This window comes from Gavialis gangeticus, unplaced genomic scaffold (assembly GCF_001723915.1).
Source record: "Gavialis gangeticus isolate Ggan-Ray unplaced genomic scaffold, GavGan_comp1, whole genome shotgun sequence".
NCBI classification, from domain to species: Eukaryota; Metazoa; Chordata; order Crocodylia; family Gavialidae; genus Gavialis; species Gavialis gangeticus.
Window position 1 is genome coordinate 35,824,874 of NW_017729031.1, and position 9,977 is coordinate 35,834,850.

The following is a 9,977-nucleotide window of genomic DNA, read 5'->3' on the forward strand; positions in this document are numbered from 1 at the left end:
AACTTTAAAAATGGGTCCACCAACTTTAAAAATGCATTCTCCTTGAAAGGAGAAAAATGTGGGAAACTTCCTTTTCACTTGCAAGCAGGCAGAGATCCAGTCTGCAAGGGGCTGCTTGGGGCCCCTCATGCCCCACACTTCGTCCCCCCCATCCCACTCACTGGGGGGCTGGGGCCTGGGGGCAGTGGGTCGGGAGTGAGGGGCACTGGGTTGGGACTGGCCATCAATGTTTACAAATGGGTCCCAGTCCAAAAAAAATTAAGAACCACTAAATTATTGCCTCAGATATAGAAACAAGAGGGAAAGAAAGAAAAATACCCAGTTAGTTGAAATGTTTAGCCGTAAAGCATAATGATAGATTTTAAGTTGCTACAAATGCTTTTCATTTTGGGATTTTTTTTTTGCCCACTTCTAAATAAAAAATAGCATGACTAAAATATGGCACCATTCGTTAGAGGAAATTCTGGTGTAGTATAAAGTTTGTTGCATGTACTATATTTGCACCCGTGTGTCTGTGTGCATATGCAAATGACCTGATCCAGTTTTAATCAAATAAATCAAAAGCTTCCTTCAGTGGATTTTGCCATTGGGCATGTATGGGTGCATATCTGGATTTCAGTAGGGCTTTTGACAAGGACCCACATGACCGTCTTGTAAACAAATTGGAGAAATGTGAGCTGGACAGAACTACTATAAATTGGATGGACACCTGGGTCAATAGATGCAGCCAAGGATAATTATAAATGGATCCACATCAGGATGTCAGGGAGTTTAGAGTGGAGTCCCACAAGGGTTTGTCGTGGGCCCAGTCCTGTTTAAAGTGTTTATTAATGATTTGGATGTTGACACCGAGAGCTTCTTGAACAAGTTTGAAGACGACACAAAATTAAGAAGGATTGTGAACACACAGGAGGACAGGAGTGCAATTCAGAAGGATCTTGAAAGATTGAAAAGCTGGACTGGAGCTAACAGGATGAAGTTCAATGCTGAGCAATACAAGATGCCACACTTTGGGAAGAATAATCCAAAATTAAAATATAAAATGGGTTACACCTTGCTGGAAGGGAGCAGTATGGAGCAGGATCTGGGAGTCTTGGTGCATCACAGACTCAATACGAGTCTGCTGTGTGATGCAGAGGCACAAAAGGCCTATGTGGCTTTGAGATGCATCAGCAGAAGCATTAGGTGCAAGACATGGGAGGTGACAGCGCCTCTACTTGGCACTGGTTAGGCCTCATCTCAAATACTTTGTGCAGTTCTGGGTTTCACTTTTTAAAAAAAGGATACGGAGAAGTTAGAGAGGATCCAGAGACAAGAGACAAAAATGATAACTGGCTTGGTAGGCAAGTCATATGAGGAGAGGCTGAAGGAGCTAGGCATGTTCAGCTTGCAGAAAAGGCCCTTAAGAGGAGACATGATAGCAGTCTTCAAACACTTGAAGAGCTGCCAGAAAGAGGAGGGAAAGCACCTTTCTTTCTTGCTGTAGAGAGGAGGATCTGGACTAATGGCTTGAAGTTGTGGCAAAGTAGGTTTAGATTAGATATCAGGAAAAACTTCTTTGCTGTTAGAGCAACAAGGCAGTGGAATAGATGCCCAGGGAAGTTGAGGACTCGCCATCACTGGAGGCGTCCAAGAAGAGGCTAGACAGCCGCTGGTCAGGGATGATCTAGGCGTAGCTATGCCTATGATCTACTATGGTATTTCCCAGGCTTCTGGGCTTTGCTGGTTGCTGCCTGGGGCTCCATGTGTCAGGGCCTTTTTCAGCCTTCCTCAGAGGCATTGGGTATTGGCTGCAGCCAAGGCTGGGGATTTTGACTGGGGTGTGTCCGTGCTCCTGATGGGACTTAAAGCTAGAGCTTCCTGGCTTGAGGGTCTTGCCCCTCCACTCAGGGTCAGACCAATGGCCATATTTTGGGTCAGGAACACGAATGTCATGTGCCTCCTGAGACTGGGGGGGGCACGGTGATTGCCCGTGGGTGGCAGCGGTGGTGGCAAACGGGGAGCTCCGGCAGGTGGCTGCGATGGTGTCGGCGGCGAGGAGGGGTGGCACCGCCGGCAGTGGTCAATCTCAGGGGGTGCACGTGCACCCATGTGCACCCTCTACACGTCGCCAATCGTCAGGAAGGAACTGTAGCCTATGGTCAGATTGGTATGCACTGTGGGGGTTTTTGTCTTCCTCTGTAGCAAGAGCAAGAGCCTTCTTCCCAGGATCTCTTCAACATATATTAAGAACCTTACACCAGCGGGACATAGGCAGCTGTGGTCCCCTGCTTGGCAGGTTAGGATGTTATGTCTTGTGCTGTGTCAGGATTGACTGCGTAGCTCTGGTAAGAAGTTAGAAATTGGATGTGTAGAGGACAGTTTGGCTAGGGATGTTGCCTCTGCAGGCAGGGGGGGTTGGACTAGGGGACCTGTGGAGGTCTCTTCCAGCCCTGCTTTTCGATGACTGTATGATAATATATGAGCAGAGAGCTAGCACCTGTCTGTCTACACTAAATAATCTACTGCAGAGAACAATCCCACATTGGGATCAGGTTTAGATAACCATGCTGAATGCCTTTTTCCTTTTGCTGATTTCCAAGAGTGAGCTGAGCCAAATTAATCTTTTAGGTGCCATGTCGTTCCTTGTAAGAAAAAGGAAAAACATGCATTTTCAGAAACACTTGCATCTGCACCTCTTCCCCCCCTCCCCATATTGCTTCTATAAAATTATTAATGATGTATGGGCTGAAAGCTTTCCAAACACAAAAGAAATTAGTCTGAGGCCATCCCCACACTAGCTATACTGGAATTGTAGCCACTTGTGTAGTTGTAAAGGGGTTGTCTGGCTGTGTAAATGCAACACACATCAATGCAACATGATTTCTGCGATCTATGTGAAGGATGTGCTTCAGTACAATTAGTACTGGCGCATTTCAACTAGAATCTCAGAGTGAACAAGACCCACAAGACACAAAGACAAATTGGATGCAACATAGAGATAAAACTATCAAGTTGAATACAAACCATTTTTTTAAATAGATACTGATTACAGGAATCATTTTGGTTTACCGCACAGATCATCTCCAAGGATTCACAGGCTGGCTACAAATAGGTGGTAAATTTTTGGTAAGAATGATGATGGAAGTGAGATTTTAGGTAGAGAATGGAATATTGCAAGCATAGCAGGGATAATTTTTCCTTTTATTTTTGCTTTCCTAAGTAAGTCTTCCTTAGTTTAAGTTAAAATGTAGTTACCGGATATTTAAATCAGTTGATAGGCAAATTTACCAAGTTGCTTACAATTACTGGTCCAAAACCTCCATGGTTGATGTCAATAGAAAGGAGAAAAGAAGAAATCCCACGTCAAGCATCCTGAGACATGTAGGAGCTTGTGTTTCGTAGAACATGGATAAACTCAATGGCTATTCAGCTCACAGGGAGAGTAATGGAGGCAGCTGAATTGCTGTCTTATCATTAGTGACACCTGGTAAAATCTCTTTGTTTTTCACTAAGTGTTGGCAAGAATATATCTATTCAGTCGGGACCTGACTGGAAGTCCACTGAAGTTAGTGAGAATGTTTTGATGTACGTCTATGGGCTTTGGACTGGGCTCTGAAGGTTTCTTACTACACTTTGCATATTTAACTGGTCAAGCACCATTCTTCACAGCATGCGTTGGAGGAAAAATTAGAACATTTACCAGACTTGATCTCCCGTGTTTAATTATTTAGTCAAGTGATGTGCTTTAATGGTAAAAAAACCCCCTCCAAACTACTGAGTATAATCTGAAATATTATGCTGCACCACAAACATTTACTCAAAGAAACAAATTCCATAAAACTTACAAAAGCAACCAACCTTTTTACCTGTTAGAAAACAAACAAGAGTTATAAACATAGAAAATAGCTATTGATTTAACATTGAGACGTTTTAATCTCTCTGACTCATCATTTTACTCTGCCTTCTTCCCTAGAATTATTTGAAAAGGTAAAATTAGTTTATTAATTGTTAATGCCAATTATGCCATTAAAAAAATGCAGTGATTTGAATGGACTTTTTATTGAGGCTTGAAAGATATTTGCCAGTCTACCTACTTAAAATATTGATGGCATTATAGACCGCTGGTGAAAGAAGCTCTCATATTCTTTTAGGATTAAGAAATTCTTCATAAAAGGACAATAGGAAGGGAAAAGCTTATTTTTGCCTAAACTAAGCTAAGAATTGCATTAAAATGTTTTAGCAGCAAATCCCAGACTAAGAAAAGTTACATCAAGGTCAATGAGGAACAGAATAAGCACAGCTGATCCTAGGACTTGTCTCATTTTGAAAACCAAGTTCAGATATGTTAGTGATCATCTTATCCCTCAGAAAGAGAAAACCCACACCAAATTCATATATGTTGCCTTCAGTAGGCTCTGTATCCTGCTACCGGGGATGAAACTCAATGACTTTACACTGTGTCTTACCAGGCGTGTCTACATGAGAGGTTTACTGCAGAGTTGCCTAATTAGCTCTGCAGTAAACGTCTCGGCATCTACACGTGTGGCCCTCCTAGGCAGCAGGAAACTAATAAACTCCGCAGCAGCGCACATGTAGATGCTGACCTGGCTGACTGGGGCACTAGGGTGCTTCAGTGGGGGGGGCCTCACGCCCCATTCAACCCCTCTGCAGCACGTTGAGCTGGGTTGGAGCAGTCCCGGGTTGGCAGGAGGACCGCCTGGTCCCCCTTGCAGCTGAGACTGCTTTGACTTGGCTCAACATGATGTGATACCAGACGCACGTTCAAACAGTGCACGCAGGAGCAATAAACTCCTGAGCAATAAGTGGAGGAGTTTATTGCTTCAAATTTATTGCACGTGTAGACATGTGTTAGGAAGGGCGAGGTTTTGTCCTCCTAGCTCTGCAGAGTCTATCAAGTCTGTAGCAATCTGAACCATTAAACAAAGACTTCATAGCTTTGCACACTGACTTTGCTTCTGCTGGCTCCATCTTTACCGGGCGTAGACCAACATGAAGAACCGTGCTGTGACAAATCTACCAGGGTGCGGTTGCAAACAGCACAAGGCAGCCACAACCTTCCCTATGCTGGGGCCCACCCCAAACTCAGGCAGAAAAAGGTGAGGGCAGGGTAGTTTAAGGATGTGTCCAATTCCTCACCAGGCTGCCCTAGGGAGCTCAAGCCTCAGTTTACAGCATGACCGCCACGTGCCGCTGGAGGCTGGGGGTGCACAGCGAGCTACTACAGGTGGCAGTGGCGCTGTTGGTGGTGGGAGCGTGGCAGAGGCAAGTGGGGAGCTGCCGCAGCACTGTTGGAGGGGGTGGTGACCACCCACAGAAACTACTGACACTGTCGGTGGTGGCCACTGCTGATCGTGGACTGCCCACAGATGCTGCTGGCAGTGTTGCTGGTGAGGGGTGGGTGTCGAGTGGCGACTGCCTGCAGGGGGGTGCACCCCCACACTCAGGGGGTGCACGTGTCTCCCACGTGCACCCCCTATGCTCTACCAATGGTTTAAAGCATCTCCTGCAAAAACTCTGGCGGAGGGCAGGCAGGTCCCATCCCACCTACCTCCTTGTGGTATCTGGGCTTTGTGGGTAGAGGTATCTGCAGTGGGAAGTAACATGCGCAGCTTAACATGCTGCTTGAGTTAAGAGCTGTTTCCAGTCAGGAATGGCAACAGAAGGCAGCACAACGTAACATGCTCCATGAGACCGCACCATGCACATCCTGTCTGCAGAGGCTGAACACAAGACGGCTCCTGGAAGCAGCAGAGACTGTTGAGATTTAAGGCTGCGGTTCACTGAAAACAACGGCAGAACGGTGACACTGGCCCACGCACTGCACAAACCCGAGCCGGCTTTGATGAGACTGGCCCATGGTTGTCCTTTAATGCACTGTTTAATGCCTAAGTGGCCATTTGTTATTCTTCCCGTTAAATTAAAGGCCATCTATTTCACGTGCCCTGAGATAAGTCGCATGTCTTGTTGTGGGAAGGCAGAATGAAAATTTTGTTTTTCTCCAGAGTTGTGGCCACACTGGGTAGGGACAGAGGCTATTCTTCAGTTCACTTGCCCTCCCTTTCCTGCTCAGGCACAAGCTGCAGATTTAACTCTCTCATAGCTGCTGCCAAATTGACAGCAGCTTCTGGCAGCTGCACCAAAGCTACAGCCAATTTGGTAGTAACAGTGAAAGGTTAAAACTACAGCGGCTACTGAAGACTGGACCCTTTCCCTTTCTCCATGCATCTGGCCAGGCAGGGAAGGAAAGAGAAGCATTACACAGTATCTCCATATTTCTATCCCAGGCAGAAAATCAGCTTTTTTGCTTTAGACATGCACCCTGATTTTGGAGGGCTACATGTTACATTTGGGGCAAAATGGTGTGTGTGTGTATGGGGGGAGGGCAATTAAATTTTTTTTTTTATTTTGAAAAGATGCGGATGTTAAAAAAAATGAAGGGCTTATTGAGGAAAGATGCAGGTGAGCCTCTGCCTTGTTCTATGAACAAGGCAATAGATTCAATGTAGGGATTCAACACTTTCTCTTATTATATGTTTGCTTCCCATAACAGGGTCCCTCTTCCTCCCAGGACCTTTGTAGGCTAAAATATAGGCACAATAATAATAATGCTGGCAATATCTGGAATTATCACAGCTGGAAAAGTGAAACTTGGCACCTGCGAGTCACCTACTGTTTAAGGATAATGAAATCAGATTTTTTCACAGACAAGTGGACAAAAAGACAGGCTAGAGATTACTGCCCCAGAAAGTCTGGAGTTCAGAGCGCAATAGAAGCAGCCATTTAGCCACCTGGGTATATACAGCTGTTGGATGTACACAGTTGTTTAACATATTTGTATTTAAAGATTCATTTTTCTCTTGATGAAACTTCCAGTTCAATTCTCCATTTAGATGTTTTGTATAATTAATGTTTCTGCTTCTGGGCTTTTTTAAAAAACAATTTAATAGCTCTGTAACTGTTGACATAATTAAGCAGCGTATAAATTGTATGCAACAAGTTGTCCTGAGACAGATAAATGACATATGACCTCCAAGAAGGGATGACATTTCTCCAGTGAATAACAGTATTTACTTTCTCCCATTTAGTTTTAATTTACCACGCACAGAGCGACAGGCAGCAATTATGAAAAAGTAAACATCTTAACTTCTTTAGCTATTGGCATTGGCCTTATGAAAGTTTTGGCCTTTGACCCATTCTCTCGGTCTATCTCCTTTCATCATGGTAGTTGTAAGGATGCCAAGGGGCACGATTAAGTCAATACGAGCATTTTTCAAGATAGTAGAATCTCAAATATTTAAAACTTATTCAATGACCCATTTTTAAAATGTCTTTTCCTCCTTTTTTGTCTCCTCTTTCCTCCCCAGAACCAGCACTTCCTTTCAGTGATGCTTCTTGGCCCCCACCTCAAAGAAATATCTTTTTTAATGCTCATTAGCAAACAGCTGCTGAACCATTCAAGCTCAGTTCTCTTTTACTTTAAGGCCCCGCAACTCTGCCAGAAGTGTGCCAAGGGCTCTACCGTAAATGAGCATAAGGCCCTAGATTGATGAGTAGCATTGATGCAAATTGCTGTGCAATAAGGCACAAAGGAACTAAAGGCACTACAAAGCATTTTCCTCCTGAACTCGGATCTCCCAAGACCCAGGGATTGGGAGAATATTATATTGTCAAGATGGGACTGTTATATCAGCAAGGGGACATGTGTCCCTTTCTTCCCAGTCCATCCCCTTGGGACTTCTCTAGGATCTGTGAAGGTGGGGAGCCATTTATATCATCTGGGATACCCTCATGCCCATTCAGGCCAATGCTAATACTCAGTGGAGTTAGGATCTTATCGCAGCTTTGTATCCAAGTTTTGCAGCCTGGGACTCATCTCTGGTGGTTTGGAAAACAGGGTCAACTTTAGCTTTCCATCCAAATCTTACTATCTGAGTCGTTTCTAGCTGCCACTAAAATTGCTGCCTTGGAGATTTGCTTAACACTCCTGCAGCTGCTGAGTGGCTCCTTGCAGCTGTCTGTCTCCTGCCTCATCCTTTGCAGCCTGTTTGGCTAGTCCTTTGGGTGTTATTTCATCCCTTGTTGCCAGTGGTTTTACCCAGCAGCTTTTGTACAAAGGGTAGCAAAATATCTGTGCAATGTGGATGCCAAAGCTAAACAGAAAGGAAAAAAAAAAACTTTACAGAATTACTCAGTGCCAATTTCTGCCCTTGAATACATATATATATAACTTCTGTGAAGAGAATGGGACATGAGGGGTGCATAACCCTGAGATAACCTTGGCCCTAAATGGAGATGCAAATGAATACAAGGGTGGAGGAGCTCTTCCCAACATGGAATGAAGAGGAGCTGCCCATAAGCTGTACACATCTCAGACTCAGGATAAGCATTACGGCCGTCCTCCCAAGAAGCTCCACTTGTACATCATGACCGCTGTGACTGCCCAATGGCACTGCCGTCCTCAGTTCAAATCCAAAACCCTGCTGATATGCTTTCAGCTCATCCTAAAGTTGCCACAAATGGAGCTAAACACTTTCTAGGCTGGGAGCAGAAGAAAACCAGGTTTTTTGTTGAACTATAATGACACTATCCTTCATGTTGACTTTCTTTATACAGGCATGATGTGTTTTCCATCAATGTCCCTTGTCCAGACCTCACTTTTGGGATATTTTAGGGGATTTCTTATGTTCCCTCTCACCGCATGGTATTCTCTTACTGATTGGCTCATGAAAATGCACAGTTTATGCATTATTGGAAACCAATAAAGTATTATTAATCTGTGTCATTACTGTATAGCAATGACAGAACAATCCTAAGGCAATACCATCTGGTTAATAACTGGTACTGTGGTCCCACTGTGAGCAGAATTAATTGTGAATAGTGATAAGCATGCTAAGTGTTAATGCCTATATCCCCTGTGTAAACCCCAGCCAACAAGTCCACAGATAATGGGATGGGGAAGGGGAACGACAAGATCAAACTTTTCCAAGGTAAAAACCTCCTGTGTGCTTCAGTCTTCTAATGTCATTAGTTCCACTCTCTCAATGCAGAAATGGTTTAGCATCCTGGGGACAAATGGCAAATCATCAGCCTGCAAAATTATCACAGCTTGCATTTCCCCTTCATGTCTTTCTTCCACAGCCGAGATGTCTGTGACAACAAACTCAACAACAAACCCTACCAGGACAGCGGTACAGATAAATCTGTCACCACTGCTCTGCAGTGGAAGGAGAGTTTACGGCTCAGACTGCTAGGCGAGGACTTAGGGCTCAAGTCAACTTCTTACCCCACCACGGTTGAGTTGGGTGAGTTACTTGGTACTAAATCTGTAAAAGAACAAAGTGTCATGAGGTTCAACACAGACAGAGAGTTAGAAACCTGAGGATGGGATCCACAATTACCAAAGCAATGAGTAGCGGGGTCACCTAAGCTACCCAACAGCAAGTGCTGATGAGAGGAGTGTGCGCTAATGTCTTTTCCCTCAAAGAGGGTCTGGTGCTTTCCTCTGGCTTTCATTTGCTCTGGATTCGCAGACACTTATCCCAGCCCTCTGCACTTCAACCCAAGACTGTAGGACAGGAGTGTGGCAGAAGGTCACCTCTGTTTCTCCCCATAAACTTTGCTCTGTGACCATTTGGTTAGGATGGGCCCAGCAGAGGAGACACACCTTTACCCTATCTCTTTAGGTAACCTGAGCTGGCTACAGTCCTGAAGGAGGGGGGAAACCTGCTTCGTCTGCCTACATGACTGGCATCACATACCAGGGTGAGGGGCTTGCTCCCTGGGGAGCTAAGGACTGCCAGTCTGCCCAGCAACTAGTGATGCATTTCAAATTGGTTGGCTGACAGCCAACAGGTGCTGGCCTCCATTGGACCAGGTAAATGAGGTCACAAGGGCTATATAAGTTAAGGATTGCCCAGGAGGAGAGGGCAGCAGCCATGAGGAAGACTCAGAGAGAGAGAAGAGCTGAACCATCT